Below are 21,797 nucleotides of genomic sequence, written 5' to 3'. Positions count from 1 at the left end.
TATCTACTTTATTTTTAATTATTTATTACATTTTTTATTTTTTTATTTTTTTTTGCTGTATGCGACCCTAACAGGTCTGCGACCAATTTTTGGGTCACAACCAACCAGTTGAGGATCATTGTCATACACGGATCAATAGTCAGGATTGTGAGAGGTGAGAGTCATGCGCTGTCGTCATCTTCACTCCTGAAGGAAGAAAGATACTATGCAAGGAAGGAGAGTGATTCAGAGTGTCTCTAGGCACTGATGACTCCATTTAAGCATTCCAAAATGTTACAAATTATTCACACTTGAAATAGCATCACACACCTCTCTTTAAAGTGCTTTAAATTAGTCTAATTTATTATTTATTTATTAAAAGTGAATTAATTTATTTCCTCATTATAAAAAAAATTACCTCTAAAAAAATGAATCATAATTTTGAAAGAATTATTATTATTATTATTATGGTTTCAAAAGGCACAAATATGTCATTTAAAGGGTTCACCGAAAAAATAAAAATTAACCTGTTATTTACTCACCCTCAAGCCATCCTAGGTGTATATGAGTTTCTTCTTTCAGGTGAATTCAATCAGAGTTATATTAAACATTGTCCTGGTGCTTCTAAGATCTATCATTGCAGTAAGAAGGTGTTTCTGTTCATCAGTCCAAAACACGTTAAATAAAGTGCGCACATCTGTAATAAAACGTGCCTCACGCGGCTCTGGGGGGTGAATAAAGGCCTCCTGTAGCGAATTCATGGGTTTTTATAAGAAAAATATCAATATTTCAAACGTAATAAACACTTTTCTCTCACTTCATCTAACTGTGGTTTGTGGAAGTCGTTCCAGCAGAACACATAATACGTCGTGTTGCGTGATTAGTGACGAATGTGGAGAGAGAACAAAACAAAATGCCAGTCATGAATTAAAAATACAATTAAAAATACAAACCAGAATTTGTAAAGAAAAATGACAGAGGATTTCGATATAAGCCAAGAGGAGAATAAAGTATAAGGCATCTTTGCTTCTTTTGCGCCTGTAAAGAAACTCGCGAGACTAGCATATCTCAGAGGTGCGCACACGACGCATACATCCGATGTCATCAACCGGAATGGCTTCCGCATATGACAGTCAGCAGAAGTGAGAGTAAAGTGTTTAATACGTTTGAATTATGGATATTTTTCTTACAAAAACGCATTGAATCGCTACAGAAGGCCTTTATTCATGCAGCAGAGACATGTGAGGCATGTTTTATTATGGATGCGTGAGCTTTATTTAACTTGTTTTGGACTGTTAAAGAGAAACACCCACCCACTGCAATAATAACGCTAGGAATAGCCAGGACAAATTTTAACTCTGATTGGATTCATCTGAAAGAAGAAAATCATATTCACCTAGGATGGCTCGAGGGTGAATAAAACACAGGCTAATTTTCATTTTTGGACAGAGGCATTAATTAAGAGAATTTCTGCTGGCAGCATAAATACGTTCACATAACATATTTAGCCTTCATTACAAAAACACAACAGGACTTCCCAAAGCATTAGACTTGCAGTATTGATGTCAGTTAATATGGTTTATTTTAGCCATAATATACAATAATATCTGAGTGAAAGAACAGAAAGCTTTCTGTTAAGGATCATTAAGCACATGCAGTAGGTGTTTCCTTGGTGCAGTAATACTGTAACGGAAGCTCTTATGCTCAGTGAAGTGTGACTGATGTATCTGCATATAAACATGATGCAGACCATGGGGAATGCTAAGCTGCTTTAGAGAGGAGATAAAAAGCATATAGTATGAAGGTCTGGCATGCTTAGAATATTGGATTGCACTTTTAATGGCTTCATTATGAATTGATCTTTATTCAAATTGTTTGAATTAAGATTTGAGATCAAAGATTGTAAATAAGATTACACAGTGTGCTCTGCATAAAATGCCCTGCTGTTTTACTACCTGGTATGGCTGGAAAATGAAATTTGGAGTACAACCAGAAAAGTGGAGAGCCTAGTCAAAATAATCCTGACGCAACATGTATAGGACTTACATCATAATTGTGGATCAATAGGATCAAATTCGAATCTTCTAAGAATCAAGAGAGAGAGAGAGGGAAAAAAATGACCCTTCTAGGAAAAATTGTACAAAATGGAAATGGTTCTTGAAAGTAATTGCAGGCTATCATTTTGTGATTCATCTGTGATTTCAGAATGACCAGGACAAGATGTTTTCTTTTCCTCTCTAAGCACATAAAAAAGAAAAGAAATAGACAAAGTTCATGTGGCAAAAAAAAAAACAAAACAAAAAATGCTGCGTTGGCTCCCGCGCTAGTGCAGGTCTCTACTCGGAAGGTGCATGTTGTAATGTTATGATTGAGGCTCTGGACTTTGAGCATAATTTGTTTTTCTGTAACAAACTATAAAATATTTTCTATAAAAACGTTAATGCCTTGACAGTGTCAAATAGCTTTGGTTTTATATTTAATTTGATTACATTAATAAGTTGAGATTTACAATAAATATTTTAACTGCTACTATGTAAAAGGAATACTGCTGTAAAAAAGCACCTTTTTAAATTAAAAAAGTGCACAATACACTATTTTTTAATTCATTATTGAATTTTGTGCATAACAATGTGATTAATCATGATTAATCACAGGAAATCATGTGATTAATCATGATTCAAATTTTTAATCATTGCCCAGCACTAAAAAAAAAGGGTAATTTCTCACAGCTTCTCACAATTCTGACATTTCTTCGCAGAAAGTTATCTTGCGATTCTGCATTTTTTCCCAAGTTTTGAGATTTAAACTAGAGATTTTAAAAAAAGCAATTTACTTTATTTATTTATTTACTTTTTTATATACCGTGACAAAACAAGCTTCCATAGGAATCCCCATTAGGATACTTTTAGGATTGGCTCCATATTGAGCTTATGATAATATTTTCAGTAGGGATTCAGTAGGATTTTTCTGACTAGGAAATAGTCAATTGAAAAAGTTCCTTCACACTCAAAAGTATGTTTCATATGTTAAAATGTTCCGAATGCCATGTCGATGCATCGAAGAGGAAATTCATAAATGAGCTGGAGAACTCTGAAATGGGAAGTTACCATAACTCAAAAACACATCTTGCACCACAAGTCTGTGACCGAAAGCATTAGCCTTTAGAGTCCCATCACTTAAATTTCACCGCAAGCCATCCCTGTTATTCCTCTCTCCTGGAGGTCGTTAAAGCTTGTCATAATCAAGGAGAAAGGCTCCGTGACCTTCTGCTTTGACATTTCTGTCACTTGGCAATTGTATAGCAAGAACACCTGAGGGGGAAAGGCATGCAGAGGCTGGGTGAGACAGGGTCTTTGCTGGCAGTAATTTGACATTGGGCGATAAGTGTAAACACAGTACATCATCCAGAGAAGCTGAAGAAAAATAAGGAGAAAAACAGATCGTTCCATCATAGCCTTGATTGCAGGAGGAAGTGATGGCTTTTACACCTCTGCGTGGTTAGCTTCCCAAGTGGTCACTTAAAGGTCTGAGCTAAATGCATCAGAAAATTAGCCAGGCACACTAGAAGAGTAATCTTGTCAAGTTTGGTAACCTCAATTAGATCTCAGAGACAGGAAAATAAAATAACCATCAATTAATGTGTTTGTGTGCAATGTTCTCTCCTTTCAGCGTGTTTCTTAAAGGGATACTCCACCCCAAAATGAAAAATTTTTTTATTAATCTTTTTAATCAGTTTGGTTACGATTCTGTTAAAGCTTTGTTCATCTTCAGAACACAATTTAAGATATTATGGATGAAAACCTGGAGGCTTGAGACTGTCAAGGTCCAGAAAAGTATGAAAAGCATCGTCAGAATAGTCCATCTGCCATCAGTGGTTCAACCGTAACATTATGAAGTGGCAAGAATACTTTTTGTACACAAAGAAAACAAAAATAACGACTTTATTCAACAATTCCTCTCCTCTGGCTTCTGACGATACTTTTTATACTTTTCTGGACCGTGACAGTATTTTTTACTTGGCAGTCTATGGGACAGTCTCAAGCCTCCCAGTTTTCATCGAAAATATCTTAAATTGTGTTCCGAAGACGAACAAAGCTTTTATGGGTTTGAAACAACAAAGGGGTAAGTGAATAATGACAAAATTTTCATTTTGGGCTGGAGGATCCCTTTAAATGCTCTTCCTGGCTGTCCATGGGATAATGAGAGGAGATAACATGATCAAGCATTTAACTGCTCATGTAATCATAAGAGCTTGATTTTCACTGCCATTGTCACCTTTACAAGGATTGGACAATGCAAGTGAGAAGGACCTGGTGGCCAATTTCTGCAAAAAGTACTGCAATTAGGAATATGTTTTAATAATAATAATAATAATAATAATAATAATAATAATAATTCCACTGACAGACACATGTGTGATTTAATTGAACTTGCCTATTTAACAAATGCCGGTCCCACTTTATTTTAGGTGGCCTTAATTAACTACTATTTACTTACATTAAAATTAATCATTTAATACAATGCACTTATTGTGTATATACATGTTTTTACATTGTACTTATATTTTAAAAAATAGCCATATGTAATTACATCTCTAATTCATTTCCATAATTACATTTATTATTACACTGTTGACCTATCCCTTACACCTTAACCCACCATTAAACCTACCCATACCACCAAACCTGTCCCTAACCTTACCTGTATCCCACCTCAATAGCAGCAAAAAGTGTTTTGCAATACAATATGAACACAATAAGTACATTGTACTTATTTTTTTGATGTAGGTATATAGTAGTTAAGTCCAGCTAATATAAAGTGTGACCTAAATGCCTTCTGTGTTAATCAAACTCTTGACAATTAAATGCACTTAAACAATAGCACTCACTGGTTTAATTTACCACCCAAAGAACATTTAACTGAGTCTCTCTGTTCACTGAAATCTGCATGACCTTTTTTTGTGGAACACAGCTAGAGAAATAATGTAGGTGAATGCTGACCACAGCTGTCAATAAAGATTTCTGAAGCTAGATTGCCAGTGAATTAAAATTTAAAACTTAGATTTATTAGTCACAAAGCTATTATACGGCTTTAGAAACTTCAAAAATATAGTACACAAGTCATATGGACTACTTGTCAAGCTCCAAAAAGGATTAAAAAAAAAAGCATCATACATCTGTGGTCAACATCCGTTTTTATAGAAAAAGAGCAACATTGACATTCAGCTAAACTTCTCATTTTGTGTTCCACAGGAGAATGCGTGAAGTTTGGAATGACAAGACAATGAGTAAATGATAACAGAATGCTAATTTTTGAGGAAACTGTCTCTTTAACGTTGCTAATCATTTAGTAATATTGGCAAGAGAGACCGATAGAGGCTGCATGCAGCACATTGCACAGGATATGACTAGGTAATAAGCAACAGGGGAAATATGACTTCAGACATGACATTTTGTGTTTATGTATGTGTGGCATGCATATATAATACTGTAATCCAAAGGACTCCTCATTAAAACTCAATATTTAGACAAAACAGGTAAGGAAAGGACCAAAACAAGGAAACTGTGCAGCGTCAGTGCAGGGAAATATTAGAGCTCTCATTGCTCCCCAACACACTTCAGCTTGATGTGAAAGTGGCCATGTTATATCTTAGCACATAAGCTAGCAGTCCAACAGGATATGCAGGGAAGCATATTATCATGCTCTAATGCGTATAGCGTGTATTTGTGTGTGGATACGGCACGTGAGCGTAATGGTGCATGCTGCGGCAAGGGTTTGATGTTGATGCCTGTGGGCGTTAGAAATGTAACCCTAGGGGAACGATCTAAACATGATCAAAATACATCAGAGAGATAAAGTGATACCAGGACAGAGAGAATAATAATAGCCACAAACAGATTTGGAGAGCCTTACATAAAATAAAATAGCTCTAACACAAGCATGCACATGATATAATTACTCACTAAAGTGAGGCAGGTGGCCAGATCCAAGCTCTTAATTTAAGCATTAGTGAAGGTTGCTTGTTACCGGCATAATGATTCTGTGAGATCAACAGAGCGTGAACAGGTCATAAAAAGGGTCCATAAATAAACGTGTGTGTAATTGAGTCCCATGGACTGCGTATGAAAGCTAATTCTTTTCAAACATCTATTTATTTATTTATTTATTTTTTCCTGCAGTGATTTTGAAGAAGCATCATATTTACATCAAATCGCTTTAGGTCACGTACACACGGCATTCTTCAAAGTGAAGTACCTAATGATCGTTCCATGTTTGCAGGCAACATGAATCACTCTGAAACTGAGATGACTGGCAATGGCATGACCATAGTGAAAGCAACAGTTCGGCGTTAACAGTTTAACTTTATAAACTAAAGTCATATTAGCGACTAAAGACGCATTATGAACGATAACCACCACTGACAGACACGCTGTGTTTGGGTTTATGTGTGTAAAGCTGTGAATTTTAAACAACACACTCTGTGTGTACTGTATGAGTTTCAACAAGAATGGCAGGTGGGATAAACTACAGTGAAAACAAAGTATTGCGACTTGTGACCAAGGGAAAACATCTACCTCTGTGTGTATGATTTCCTATGGGAAGCCAAAACGTCAAAAAATGACAAATCTGTTGCTGCACGTTGGAGTTTATTTGCGCGGACCAACTGTAATCAACACATCGATCTACTGGATCGAGTTTATTAGGGTTTATTTAGGGGTTCGTTGTGGTTGTTGCACCATCTAGTTGTTTTTGCTTAGTTTTCACTAAAGACATTCTTATCCCATATTTTTATATCACTGCACCTCAGATGAACCATGCGTCCGAATATACAGTAGACTTTGCTGTTTTCCTACTACCCACCTTTTGCCTGAGTAACCGATGAGCGCCACCATTCTAGCTTCTGGTCTCCATATGATAAAAGAAATAAAAATAAAATAGACAAACTGAATTAATTGTACTGAAACTTTTTCAATATAACTAAATACAAAACTGTGTGCAGGGTTAAGCTGTGCTTTTGCTTACCTCCAGCTGCTTCATGTCATCTTCCCCCTTATTACTGCAAAAAGACAGTCATTGCGACACTGTAAAGTAAAGAAACTATGGCCCCATGTGCTTTTTTAAATAGGTTTAACATTATATTATTGTCTCAGAAAATGTGTAATTTGACTACAAACACCAAAGAACAGAAATGTACAGCTAGCATTGTTCCAGTCAAGCGAGACTTTGGTGAACAACAGTAGCCTATGTGAAAATAGTGGTATCTCCAAATTCATAGTGTTCATAAACCAATATAGGCAGAAAGTACCTGGATGACTTACTTGTTCTTAAATGTGACCCTGGTCCACAAGACCAGTCTTAAGTTGCACGGAGATATTTGTAGCAATAGCCAAAAAACAAAAAAAAAAAACAATCATATGGGTCAAAATGATTGATTTTTCTTTTATGCCAAAAATAATTAGGATATTAAGTAAAGATCCTGTTCCGTTAAGATATTTTGTAAATTTCCTACCGTAAATATGTCAAAACTTTTATTTATTTATTTATTTTTATTTTTATTTTTTGATTAGTAATTATGCATTGCTAAGGACTTATTTTGGACAACTTTAAAGTTGATTTTCCTTATGACTAGTTTTGTGGTCCAGGGTCACAAATGTGCATCTGATGGACACTATTTTACACCTTGAGACTGGAAGAATTTGTGAATGGCAATGAAGCAACAACTGATACTGGTAGATCACATGACAACATGTCATAGTACACAATGGGAGTCATTTTCATTGTCCATCTAGCTAAAAAAATTGCATAAATAACTACGTTGAATAATTAAATAATAAATAACGGTTCCCTACACATTATTCAACTACACTAACTGACCAAAAGTCTGTGGATGTTTTAATAAATGTGTGTTTCACAAGGCTTATTAAGCGAGGTTCATATAAAAATGGCTTGGTCTGGTGTGGAAAAAATAGCCGAGACCTGAACCCCAGTTAAGACATTTGGGATAAATCAGAATAGAAAATTGTGCAAAATACCCAACCCGATCTCATGGTAAAAGTATTTTATGGGGTGGTGATTTCATATGAATTTGTACAATGGAATTAACCATCAATTCACCAAAACATAAAATACTTACAAATTGGGACAAGACAGTGTTGGCCAGATCCCAACACAAACAGATGCTCTGGTGTCCGAATGTGAGCAAACCCCCATAATATATAATCTATTGGAAATTCTTGTTTCTCAGAAAGACCAAATCACTCTCAGTGCCCCTGGTTTTAAAATGAAATGTATTCACATATAGTATAGGTGTGCATAGCAAGATCAACACACGCTTGAGAAAAACAGCTGAGACCTACTTCTAATTTAATCTCTTATATCACAAACTTATATTTTCCAAAAATTTCCCCTAGTCCACATTAATGGGAAATAAGATGGGGCTGAGAAATCATGTTGCCATGGCAATGGAAATGAAAACATCAAATATTGATGAAATGCAACAGGAAATGGGGCTTCCTAGAGTTGGGCATATGTCTCATTTTGAGAGCGTGATTGTTTGATTTCGTAGTTAGCACTTGAACAAATGAAGTATGTGTGGGTCGTGACCCATCCACAGCCGTCTACCAGGTTCTGTTTGAACCTGTAGGTGCAAAATAAGAAAATATATTATTTTCATTTATTCACTTAATATGTGCCTAGCTTGGAGCTGCAGAAAAACAGTAGGTGAGGGGTGCATGAAGCATAAAAATATATAGATGAAAATGACTGAATGGAAAGCAACAGTGTACACATTCATGTATGAATTACATCCTAAATAGCTGTATAGCTGCATTCCTGTTTACATTATGAAACTGTAATCACTGAAAGAGAGAAACAGGGTGTAAAGGTTAAAGATCTGGGCTGTAAGCCTAAAAAATGGATGGTTCCAACTGAGGGGAATTACAGTGGGGATTTACAGGGATACCAACAATCAACTGACATATGATGAATCTCAATAAATTTTTGTGAATCTTAAGGAACATGTTCACATCCAATGTTTTGTTTTCTTTTACAAGCACAAACTGATGTGTGAAATGAAGCCCCATGGCAAACATACATGCTGTGCAGAGTGATTGAGGTGCCACTCAATATGAATGCATCTCATGTACACAGTTTTTAATTGCGAAAAACAGTTGCATGATAAATTATGTGAACCCTTTGTCATAAAATGGTATTTGATCTTCAGCTAAGTCATAGCAATAGATGAACACAATCTGCTCAAACCAATAACGCACAAACGACTATACATTTTCATGTATTTATTGAACCCGCTGTGTAAACGTTCAAAGTGCAGAGTGGAAAAAGAATGTGAATCACTAGGTTAGGGGCTTCATTGTTGCCTAAGGGCCCGGACAGCTTGTTATCACTGACACAATTAATTAATTAATTCCCAGTTTATTAGGAGAATATAAGCCCATCTGTCCTCCATTCGAAACTCAAGAGAACTTGGGCGATGCAACAGCACAATGACTCAAAGCACAGGAGCAAATCAACAGCAGAATGGCTTTAACAGAAGAAAATACGCCACCTGATGTGGCTCAGTCAGAGTCCTGACCTCAATCCAAGTGAGATGTTTTGTCATGACCTCAAGAGAGCCACCAGGCTTTCCAAGAATATTGCTGACCTGAAAGGTCTGTGAAGAGGAATGGTGCAAAATCCCTCCCAACTGTTGTGCAGATCTGATCCATAACTGAAAATGTTTGTGGAGGTTATTGTCACCGAAGGTTGGTCAAACTGTTATTAAATCCACTCTGCACTGTGTAAGTTTACAGTGCGCTCCTAAAAAAAAACCTATAAAATATATATATATATATATATATATATATATATATATATATATATTTAAATACAGGTAATTTTTTAACCTGACTTTGTTTGTTATGACCAATCAGACCCCAATTTATCCAAAACCCATGGGTTCACTTACTTGTTTTATGCAACTGAAATCAACATTATCAGCTTGTTATTCTGAGATATATAATTTGGGATATTTCAAAATAACATGCCTTATTAGTTTTTAATCACAAACAGTGGTTTATAGCCATAGAAGTGCATTTTAATAACTGCTCTTTAATAAGTACATAGAAGAGAAAAGGATTCCCCATATAAGCTATGTAAACATCCATAGCATTAGCTGGCATTTAATTTCAGTCCATCAGAATATGGTCCCACCAGTCAAAAAATATGCAAGTACAGGTAGATGATCAGCCAATCAATGCAGCAAGTAAACAAACAATCACAATATCAAGATAAAGTTTACAGGAATAAGCATTAGGTGTACAATATATCTATATTCCACTGACACTTTCAATATATATATTTCCTTAATTTGGCGTGAATAGTCTTTTTTTTTTTTCACATTCAGTGGTCTGTAATGTAAACCCATGACAATGCTGGCTCTTTGTTGTCCATCTCATCAAGAAGAATCCATTATGTAATAACAAAGCAACATACAGAGCTGGGCAGGAAACATTCAAGAAACATTCGAGGTAATGCTGACTGACGTATTCAACAATACAAGCCTCGAACATTATTAACTTCATTTTATGCACATATATAATTGAACACTACAGCAACTGTTTTTGTGATACATTTTCATTTCTTTACAAGTATTTTTTTTGTACGTTTCAATCTGTGCTACCAAACATACATGTATATAAAATATTTTTGCTTATTGTACAGTCAAACCAAGAAAAATATCATATTTTTTTCAATAACAATCAGGCTTTACAAGTCTCTGTAGTTTAAGATTCAGTGTCATAACTGTATATAGTTATATAATACATAGTACAGTCTATAGTACTGTTTATACACTATATATACTCTATAGTGTATATAGTACAGTCCACCACTTGGCAATACCACAAAAAGAACTGATACACTTAATCCATAGGTTCAGATGTATGTTTAAGGCCATGAAATTCTACAGTCTCAAATTTCAAGAGAAACATCGATTGTTGTAAAGAGAGAGAAAAAAAAAAGCATATACAAGGCTGCAACACTGAACAACAAAGTGTAATAATTCTCGAATAAGAACAAAACCGTGGACAATAACATCCAAAACCATTTAAGACACTGTAAAGTGAGCCCCTTTGTCCCTAAAAGGGCGTGTCATTTGACTTGACTCCGCCCTCACTCCTAGCCCAACCCTCTCCCCCGCCCACCTGGCGGAGGTGACTGTGGTGCTAGAGTGTTGTAATTTGAGTCAACTCAGAGTTTGAGTTACCTGTCCCTGGATTGGGTTGAGGCTCAGGGCTGACCAGGGGCAGCTCCATGCCTAGTCATGCGGGGTTACTGTTCCCCGTCAGCAGTCTTGCAGTTTGTAGGCCACCTCATCGCGCGCGATGTTGCGCATGCGGCCCGACTGCTGCGCGTCAAACCCAAATGGTGAAGGGTGGCAGAACTCACGAAAGCAGCGCTTGAAGTTTTCGTCGAGGAATGCATAGAGGACGGGGTTCAGGCTGCTGTTGACGTAGCCCAGGGCGATGCAGAAGTGCCTGATGAACACCACCGTCTGGACGCTGCCCAAGTTGAAGCCCAGCGACTGTGCCAGTGCCATGATCTGGATGGGCGTCCAACACACAACGAAGGCCGCGACTACCACAAGAACCATGCGCGTGATGCGCCCCGAAGGTTGCGATCCTTCTCCTTGGACCCCGATAGGATTCGGACGCTACGGAGGCGCTTCACCATGAGGCTGTAGCACACGCTGATGATCGCTACAGGAACCAGGAAGGAGAGCAGGAAAACGCATGTCCCAAACACTGGGTCCCAATAACTGCGAGGATCCGGGAGAACCAAGATGCACTCGATGCCTGTGTGGAATGAAAAATATGCATCACAATTAAATTCCTGAAATTAAATTGAATTTAATTTGGGGTAGCAAACAGGATGCAGAATTGTAATTCGAGTTTGAATGTAAACAAGTGGAATTACACTGAAATTTATTGAAAGGCATATAACTGTAACTTAACAGCAGAAAAAAAAAAGAAAAATGTTTGACAAGAAAACCTTGAATGCTGGCTTCACAAAGCCTTGGAAGCAAAAGGTGAAAAGACTGTGTTTTGAATAGACAGACAGCAGATAGATGGATCTCTATCTATCTATCAGATAGAAAATCTCTAAAATATTACAGTGTATTTCATCTAAAATTGATAAGTTAATAGTGCTCCTCATTAATATTGAGTTCTTTACAGATTCAACATGCCCTTTTCAGAAAATGTTGTTTTTCACAGTTAATCATTTTCTCCTTGCCACTCCTCTTGACATTTTTGACAGCCTTCCTCTGAGAGCATTAAAAGCCTCTCCATTCCTGAGATGTGTGAATTCAGACTTACTGTGAGCTACATCAACACTCCCATGAAACAGCTTTCAATCATTAATGCCAAGAGGTGGTCTTTACCCATCTTGGCTGAAAAGCATTACGGTTCTGTTGGCCAAAATTCTGAACTGTGGAATCTGGTCTAACAGATGTAGTTGATGTTAAAATAACTTTTACTTTTGACAGGAACTAGGCCTTATGTTTTATAAAAGATAACAAAAAAAAAGATTTCTAAAAGATTTCTAAAACATTACAAATTTATATAACAGTGTACACTTACATAACATTTTAGGGCATGAAAAAAATCAGTGTTTAAAAATCAGTGAAAATCAGTGAGGTCTGGGGTGGGGTTTTGGAGGGATAAACACTGTTAAATTATACCATATTTATTGCTTTATAAGTTGTTCATATTTTACTATATAGGTTAAGGGTGGTTGGGTGGATAATTTTATCATTTGTTAATGATTTATACAACAATACTTATTACTGTTACAGTTTTCATTAATAAGCATTGCTATGATGATAGCTTTGTCTAGTGCTCTTATGAATGTTTTTTAGCATGGCTTTGTGAAAATGTAACAGCTATTCTGAATGAAATAGCACAGACTTCTTCATAGTCAGTGTTTGCATATTTAATTTAATTCTGTATTCTACTTGTTCTACAGATCTCTGTATTAGTGTTAAATTATACTGTTTTTGATAGCGTCGATGACATTTCTTACAGATATTATTATTATTATTTATTTATTTATTTATTTATTTATTTATTTATTTTTGCCTCATTGAATGTGGACCTAGTCAGCAATAACCTGTTCAAGGTTGTTTTTTTTTATATTATTATATATATATTTTTTTTATATCATAGGTGAGTTTCTCAAGTGGAAGTAATATAGATATTTGAGACAACCACATTTTAAAAGAGGGTACCTGAGGAGATGACCACAGTAACAATATACATTTCTTTGCCAGATAAACCAAAATTAGAAACAGTTGTTTGGTGTGGAAGTCAAACACAGTCTCCACTCCACTATATAACAAATACAATTCCAGAGAAAATCAAAATTTCTACTTTAAAAAGCCTTTGTGTAAAAAAAGATGTACTTTAGTCCAAAAAGAAAAGATTTTGTCACAATACCAGAAGCAGGGAAGGAACGTTCCTTTGTGTTTTTTTGCAATTAAAACAAAGATTTTGAGTTTCTGTAAATCTTTTGAGTTTCTGTAAATCTTTTTTAAACGTAAAGGTGTAAGGTAAACTCTGTTAATGAATTTATAATTGAGTTTGTGAATCCCCAATGAAGTACATTTAGAGAACAAATTGTTACATATGACAAATTGTTACTCCTACCGTTATTCCAAAAAAGTGTTGACATTGCCTTATGGATTCAGCCAGTGGTTCAATTACGAGGGAGAAGAGCAGGGGTGAAAGAGGGTACCCCTGTCTCGTACTTCTTTCTATGCCAAAGGGTTTTGAGATCAAACCATTCGTAGTCACTGTAGCTCGAGAACTAGTATAAAGCAATTTTATCAGATCAATGAATTTGGGACCTAGATTAAATTTCTTGAGGTCCATGGGTTTTTTGATTACTGTCAGTTTTGTGCCAAAAATGCAGTGTTGTTAGATATTGCTATGAAAACAAATAAAAACTGAAAAATAAATAATTATGACATTATGTTTTTTAATCGTTTTTTTGGCTATTTTTTAAGATTTTTAAGATGTGTTTTTAGTTTTTTTAGGTGGTTGTATTGGTGTACAAAAATTAAATAACGAAATGTTAAATAACATTGCACAGTTTTTTTAATAGTATTTTGTAACGTTTTTCAGAGCAGCAGTGAGTGGTTTTGCTATGTTATTTTATTAACATTAATGACACAGACAGCAGAAGGTTTGTTAGGCCGATGTCACTTTAAGACCTGCACGCATCCCGTATACTGTTACACATGTAACACATAACTGATTGTGTTTACATGAATACTGATTGAGATTTTAAGAATTGTGTTTGGTCTGTTTAAGCACAAGAATGTGCAAAAGAGAACTAAATTCTATGTTCACGGATGTACCGAATTGCTTGAATATTTTAAATGGCAAGACTCAAAAACTTGTGCAAATGATAAACTAGCATCATCAATCCATGATAGTTAAATTTTGCTAATCAGCGAGGCACATCCATGCTATACTGTGGGGCGGTCCATACGGATCATGGATCAAATAAAATCTGCTACATCCCTTAAACATTTAGTTTGAAATTTCAATCAATCTATCAATCAATCTTTAAAAATCACTGATACAAAAACTGTACATCATTTTATTATTAACCCATTTTTTATGATGACCTTGTTTGAATATTTATCTGCACCCCACAATGTAATCCTAGAAAGTATATCTCTGTCAATCCTGATAGCAAAGTGACAGTCTGTAAGTTGTGAGGGGATTTTCATCATAATGGTCTAAAGTTTCTCCCATCACATCTGCACACAAGTGGCAATCTGCAGTCACTGCAGAGAACATCTTCTTCCATACATAACCTTTTTTTTTTTTTTTTTTTTTTTTAATGGAGTCAATCATATCACAGGCATTTCAAAATTGCTTTGTATTCTTTTCATCCAAAACCAGTCATTCAAATCACATCAGTAAAACAGCAGGATTTTGACAAGCAAAAATCTCCATGCGACTGGTAGAAACAATAAATATATTTTTGCAACTGGTTGGCATTATATGTGCAAATAACTGAATTACATGCAAACCATGCAACTGTCTGCAATGTTTATTTAATTATACAGTCTCACAAGTATGGAATATGTAATTCTAATTCATTATGTTGTGACCAAGCAACTCCCGCAGAATCGAGAGCTTTCACAGTGATTTACGAATCATTGTTGCAAGTCCGCTTGTTTGTTTGAAAGCTATTTTGAGATGGAACATGGCTTTAACAGCTACACTGCTGGACATTTGTTTACAGACATTCATCCACGTCCCTGTACCTCTGATTCTCTGTCATCCTCCTTCCCTCTGCTTCTGTCTGTCTTTCCCTGCAGTGTCAAAGGCAGCAGGAACACAACTTGCATGAAGTGATGAATAAATAAATATGTTGCAGCCTGGCAGTAGAGGAGAGGAGAGAGAGTGTTACGAAAGAAAGCTGTCTGAACATTCTGCTGGGAGGAACACTGAGTACTGCGTGTCCAAAGAGTTTGAGTTATTTTCATTAAACTCTATATATAGTAAATTACACTGGTGTTCATTGAACCTATTTAGGGGGGCTTCTGCTACCTGTCTTTCATCTCAGCCCCACAAGGATCTGCAATGAATTCAGCTGTCCGCAACCTTAAAAATCTCTGATTATGTGATTTTCCTTATTGCTTGGTGAACAGAGGTGCAACGGTACATTAGGCTATTTACACTTTTCATCGCTCTGCCACTGTCTAGAAGAAAACATAATACTTAAAACAATTAACTTTTTTAGTGTCATCCAAACAACAACAACAGCAAGCATAGGTAATGATAAGAAATGTGTCTTGAGCCGCTAATCAACATATTAGAATGGTTTCTGAAGGTTAATGTGACACTTAAGAATAGGGTAGTGATGCCGAAAAATCAGCTATGCTAAAAAAAGAAACCTTTTTTTTTATTTATTGTAATAATATCGGTAACACTTTGCTTTGATAGTGACATTCTGCTCAGTATAAGTAACTTTGTTACTACATGTACACTACCAGTCATTTGAGTATAAGTAGACTGTCTGCTCTGCTAACAATTGTAATGGTTCCAAGTAGCGATGCACCAATCCGATACTCAGTATCGGTATCGGCTCCGATACTTGCATTTTCTGACGGATCGGGTATCTATCAGATGAGGATGATACAAATCTGATATTCTGCGTATATTATTCTGTGTTATTGTTAAGCTCCATTAAATGCACAAAAACATTATAAAGCAACAAAGTTTTTGTGCACTATATTTCATGTGTTATGAAGCCGTTCATTAGTTTAATGTGTGGTTCAGATAAAGTCATTAAATTCAAGTTCATGTAAACTTCGCTGTGGCTGTCTGACATCCTCCATTCAGCATTCAAACTGTGTGTTGTGTTCGTTTACAACAGTCAAAACAATGAAACTCTCTCCAAGAGTGCAGTTACTGAAGTTTAAAACTGTTAAAAGAAAAGGGCTCAATAAACTATCGCATAGATATAATATTAATATGCATTAGTATCTCTTCTCTTTGTGCTTTAAACTTTTCGCTTTGTGACTCCATGTTGCTTCAAGCGCATTATTCTGCGCAGGGGATGCACATAAACGTTTTGTGGCACTCTGGATTGGGCCTTTCATATCATAATAATTTTGCGCAATGAAAGTTTATTAATAGCCTTTCTTGTTCTGTCCCTATCTATCATATGTTGCTGCCACCATTACTTTGTTATACATTTAAAATAAAAATATTTAAATTTATAGTATATACAAACAATAATAACAGCATGTAACATTTTACCAGATTTAGTCCTACACTTATATTTGTTCCACACTAAATAATGTTATTTCACTAAATGTTTAGATTTTATAAAATTATTGTGCACTCATGATTTTTCTAGAATAAATTTTGCTGCTGAATTATCTACTAATCTTGTTTATAGTAGTATTTTTTTGTGATTTATATAATGATTTTATATTTTTTCATTTGTCATTTTTCTTTAAAATGAAGTTGTCTATATTTAGTAGATTTAACCCACAAAACAGAGATGATCAGGTCACCACACTGAGACATAGAAATTATACGTTGATAAAAAAAAAAAAAAAAAAAAAAAAAACACCTGTGCCCCGATAGTCCGATTTTTTTGTTGTTGGATAGAATCGGTTCTGAGAAAAAAAAAAAAAAAAAGGGTATAGCTTCATCCCTTCCTAGGCAGACATTTTTAAATGTATACTTTATATAAAGCAACTGTTTTAATGTAAAATTTACCTCAAACTCATCTGCATGTAAATACTGTGTCCTGTTTCTAAAGTGCTGCTTTAGTGGTGATTATTTCACAGAGAGGAAACTCGAGATCAGAGGAGGCTTTTCAACACAATACAGCTAAATGGGCTTATCCACTATTCTTCAGGATCTATTAGGTTCATGAATAATGGATTATGAAAGAGAGGAGGGGGTGTTAAAGAGATGTCGCAGAGGGCACAGCAGAGATTCAGGACAACTACAATAAATACAAATGAGTGGACATAAATAGAACAATGGGTAGCAGGTCACAAAATATGTGAAGTATATATTAAATAATTTTAAAAAGGCTACAGCTTTTTAAGAAATTTTTCCTTGACATTATTTTCTGGACAATGATTTTTTTTTTTAAACTGTAAATCATAGTAGTGTTTTATTTACATTTTTTATATGTGACAGACATTTTTTTTTAAACATGAGATTTACTTTTTCACACACAAACACACTCAAAATGCAGTTGCACACGCACATACTGAATACACACTCACATTTATATACTTAATAAAAAAGCGAGCTCAGCATGGTGTTAAACCTGTTTCCCGCTAATACAATTAATGTAGCAAGGTACTTTCATGCTCTTTTCAACTAAAAAGAAACCTCATTCAATTAGGAAATGTTATTATTATCAAGAGCTTTAAAGCCACAGGGAGGAAAGGTCTTTCTGGGTCACCCATGGTTCTGCTTTCAGAGCAGTGTGCAGAGCAATTACTGTAACCTCAATGGATCCAATAACAGCAAAATGATTAACACTGAAATGCTTTGGATGTGCTTTTTAAAGTCTCTTAATAGTGCATGCATTATTGACAAACAAACCCTACACACATATACAGTCTTATTACGATTCCCCTGTAGGTCTCAGGTGTTGCAATTTGTTATTCTGCATGCTCGTGCGTCCTGCGATAGTTGAACGGCTGCTCCCAAATGAATGTTGCATAAATGTTTAATATTCACTGACGGGCCTGTAAGCTACTGTGATTATTCTCGCACTTTCTGCAGTTGAGGGAACCTTTTGCATTAAAGTCGAAAGGAAACCACTTTTACAACCTGTTTTACTCTCATAATTTGACACACTACTGGTCAAATGTTATTTTTTTAAGAAGTATTTTTTGTTCACTAGGGCTTGCATTTATTTGATTAAAATATAGTGTAAACAGTAAAATTGTGAAATATTGTTACAATTTAAAATAAATGTTTTCTATTTTAATATATATTTTTAAATGTAATATATTCCTGTGATGCAAAGCTGAATTTTCAGCATTATTACTGTAGTCTTCAGTGTCACATGCTACTTCTAATATGCTTTTTATTTCAAAATTCAAACTTAATAAAAATAATAATAATAATATGCCAGAACTGTGAGATATGAACTCAGAATTTATTTTTTAGCAATTCTGAGTTTATATTTCACAATTCTGACTGATCTAAACTCTGAATTGCGAGAAAAAAGTATAACATTTTGAGATAAAAAGCTGCAACAACACTTTTTTTAAGTATATCAAGAGTGTTTGTTGCCTAATGTTTTTTTTTTTCTTTTTTTCTGCAAAACAGGATGCAGTACATAGAATAAAGACAGAAAGGGTCAAGTAAAAAAAATGGGGAAAGAAAGAAAGAAAGAAAGAAAGAAAGAAAAAGAAAGAAAGAAAGAAAAAGAAATACATTTATTCAGCATTAAATTTAATGTTTAATAATTGTATCTTTGATCAAATAAATGCAGCCTTGGTGAGCACAAGAGCCCTCTTTTAAAAACATTAAAAAAGAAATTATCCCAAACATGACAGTGATGCATTTCCAAAATGGAAATTGGATATTCAATGAAAATTATAACAGCACTTACTTTTTGTGCAGGAATAATGTGCCGTTATGAATCTCAAATAAAATAGTTGCATAGGATATTAAGCAAAATCACAAGAAAGAAAATAAAGAAAAGAACAAATTAAATAGGGTCATGACTGTAGACACACACTCACCATTGTCATTCTCCACATCTCCAAGTACCATAGCCGGGACCCCTATGGCTGAAGCCAAGACCCACACGCAGATATTGACCACCTTGGCCTTGTGGGGCGTCCGCATGTCCAGGGCTTTCAACCGGGTGGCACACGGCCACGTATCGATCCATGCTCATCACAGTCAAGGTGAACACACTGGTGAACATGTTATAGTAGTCGATGGAGACGACCGCCTTGCACAGGGCATTGCCAAAGGGCCAGAAACCAAGGAACACATCCGTGCCTTGGAAGGGAAGCGTAGCCAAAACCAGTGCATCAGCCAGTGCAAGGTTAAATATATAAATGTTGGTAGCTGTCTTCATCTTGGTATATCTGTGAAAGTGACAGAGAAGGAGACAGCAAAAAAGAGAATGAAAATCTAAATCAGGATGAACAGCTAAACACATTTATCCTGACAAAGTCTGTATTTGTAAGGAAACAGATCAGTTGTCGCTCCCCTGGGCCCTCCGCAACAATGGCATTAAAATGACATTTCACATCAAATCCGCTTCACTTTTTTAATGGTTTGTCGGCAATCTCTTGTTTTATTTGAAAGCTAGAACCTGTGATCCCCACTGCGGAAATGCACCAAGATTCATAAACAATTACAAATATGAACAGAACACTGCCATGACAACGCATGAAAAGCAGGAATTATTTGGTTGGCAGCTGTTTTATGATGTTTGAGAAAGGTTGATAACAGCTGCTGTTTTGTACTAACAATCCTATCATTCACCACAGCTCCAACTCCACCTCCACTTAGGATCTTACAAAAACATGGTGAAACAAAATCTCCTTCACAGGGAGTTCGACTGACAGGTAATCTGATCAATCATAACACCAAATCCAAGAAGAAAAAATCAGACCGAAGAGTAGATTATCGGTGAACTTTGAAAAAATAGTTGGAATTGATGTCGTTCCGCACTTGAAACAAGTGATGCTCATTCATATTTATTTTAACTAGAAAAAAGATGATCGGTTCATGTGCCATTTGAACTGAGGTGCTGCCATGATCTGTCACAACACAATAAAGAGCCACAAAACGGTATTTTTTTATTTGAATTTTGTAAAAAAAATAAAAAAAAAAAAATACTATTTTAAAAGTGGAGACTTTGTTTCGTGTCTTGTTTTTTGGTACATTTTAAGTTTCCTCTTTTCTCCACAATGTATTCTCACACTGCATGAGAACATGATGTGTGGCGTGAGAGTGCCATGGGTTGTCGGACATAGCAACAGTAACGAAGCTGGGGCTGGTCTTTGCGAAGTGTCAGTTGACTTGATTATTGCAATTATAATGATTAAGAATGAACTTTTTCTCAAAAATGAAATTAGTCACTTATTTTGAGCTGAAATCGCAGAGCCATGTTTTGCGATATGAAAGTGATCCTTAAAATATCAGCTTGGTCTAATCTAATGTTTTGTTCCTCTGTAATAAAAGTGACATTTAACAGTAATGACCGGAAAAGTGGTATTCAGTCTGGTTCAGCAGGTGAAAATTTGTGTATGATGCTTGGATAATAAGCCTGGATTTGTTTGTTTGTTTTTCATGAGAGTTCTCCTTCATATAATTTGAAAGACTGTGAATATATTTAGCATAATGAGGTCCTGCTTCTCACATCGTCATGCTCCATCAATTCCAATCCTTTCTAAATCAGTTTTGCAGCATGTAAGCATGTATAAAAAATGGATGAATGGACACTAAATTAGCATAAATGTACACAAAAATTGACTGAAAAAAATGGGACTGGGCAAAAGGGAAAAAATATACAATATAAAGCAATAATTTGAATACATTTGTATATTTGCAAAAGGTCTAAATATGCATTTTCACTATTATTTTTTTTTTTTGTTTTTTATTATTATTAGGTTTTGGTCACCAGTTTATTCAGAATCAGCAGACAGGACAATCTAATTTTAAATTTTCTGTTTTAGTGTGCTTTAATGGCATGCAATGCAAATTAAAGTATAATCCCAACAGTGCCAGTTAACAAGTAATATAAACCAATGAAACTTCCATTGATGCAAATAAATGAGCATAATAATAATAAAATTAATAAAGAAACTCTCTTCTCTAATACAGTAACATTAGAGGATGACACAATGCTTTTTGTCTCCTCTGCTGTCCTTTTTCAGATTGTTATGCAACAGCGAGAGCTAGCCTGAGTGAGTATGGTGAAGAAGTGAAAAAGAAAGACAGCAAAACATCCTCCTCCAGTCCTGAGTCATGCAGGTATAGAGCCATTTTAATCATCCAACACCACAAACATCACCACGGAAAAAAAAAAATAATAATAATAATAATCAGATGAAATAGAATCGAAATACAAGGCCTGTGGATCCAGCAGTAAGTACCGTCAAAACTTATACCATCAAATACGGCACTGTTAGATTATTTGTTGAACCACTTAGGAAGTGGAACATAAGATTTGAATTGCATTCTCACTAAGACAGTGTTTTCATATTTCCAGCTGTATGACAGTATAATACACAC

The 21,797-nt window shown here is 35.3% G+C and overlaps 2 pseudogenes; both read right to left on the bottom strand.

The window, feature by feature from the left end:
• Positions 1-21,797, bottom strand: part of LOC109053911 — a 493,897-nt pseudogene that overhangs the window by 255,490 nt on the left and 216,610 nt on the right.
• On the bottom strand, positions 10,572-19,768 carry LOC109103664 (annotated as a pseudogene).

Source organism: Cyprinus carpio, chromosome B23 (assembly GCF_018340385.1).
Source record: "Cyprinus carpio isolate SPL01 chromosome B23, ASM1834038v1, whole genome shotgun sequence".
Lineage (NCBI taxonomy): Eukaryota > Metazoa > Chordata > Actinopteri > Cypriniformes > Cyprinidae > Cyprinus > Cyprinus carpio.
This window is presented reverse-complemented; position numbering and strand designations above follow the sequence as displayed.